Source organism: Penaeus monodon, chromosome 30 (genome assembly GCF_015228065.2).
Source record: "Penaeus monodon isolate SGIC_2016 chromosome 30, NSTDA_Pmon_1, whole genome shotgun sequence".
NCBI lineage: Eukaryota > Metazoa > Arthropoda > Malacostraca > Decapoda > Penaeidae > Penaeus > Penaeus monodon.
This window is the reverse complement of record NC_051415.1, coordinates 15,541,042-15,541,609: the sequence shown is the minus strand read 5'-3', so window position 1 is coordinate 15,541,609 and position 568 is coordinate 15,541,042. Positions and strand designations below refer to the sequence as shown.

Genomic DNA, 568 nt, shown 5'->3' with positions numbered 1-568 from the left:
TTGTTCGCAGAATTTGGTTAAAACGATTTTCTTTATTTGCGCAAGATTTTTCAACCTTCTTTCTTCAGTTTTTCCCTCCAAGCGCCCCGCTTGGAGGCAATCATATGTTTGCGCGCGAGAGCTTATGAGCGAGTGTTTACTTCTTACTTACCTGTTTATTTTCTAGCTTGCGTGTGCTTGGGTTTGCGAGGTGCATTTCATTAGGAACAGGCGTGGAGTATATGAATTAGAAATGAACCAGGTGGGCTGAATTAAAGGCAAAATGTGAAATTCGGGGTAAGTTGTGTGTCATGACATCACCTCCGTCGTTGGGGTAAGTTCGGTGTATATTCGGTGGTTCTTAAGTCCTGGGAGTCGGTAAAGTATACATTTTAAAGATGTATTGTGTATAGTTATTTTAAGAAAGGCCGCTAAAGTCGAAATTTCGCAATTTTCAGCTTATTTGTTCTTATCCGGTGTTCAGTTTCAGAAAAGGAAACACAGGCAACTCACCCCGAGTTCTGAAATCCTTCGAATCGCCATATCGCTTTTTCATTCTACTTACCGGACTCTTCCGGATGTTTAAAAG

General features: G+C 41.2%; 1 protein-coding gene across 1 annotated transcript in view; it reads right to left on the bottom strand.

Moving 5' to 3' along the window:
• LOC119592556 (GTP-binding protein Rhes-like) overlaps window positions 1-568 on the bottom strand; it is a 76,531-nt gene that overhangs the window by 46,215 nt on the left and 29,748 nt on the right. The window lies entirely within an intron of this gene.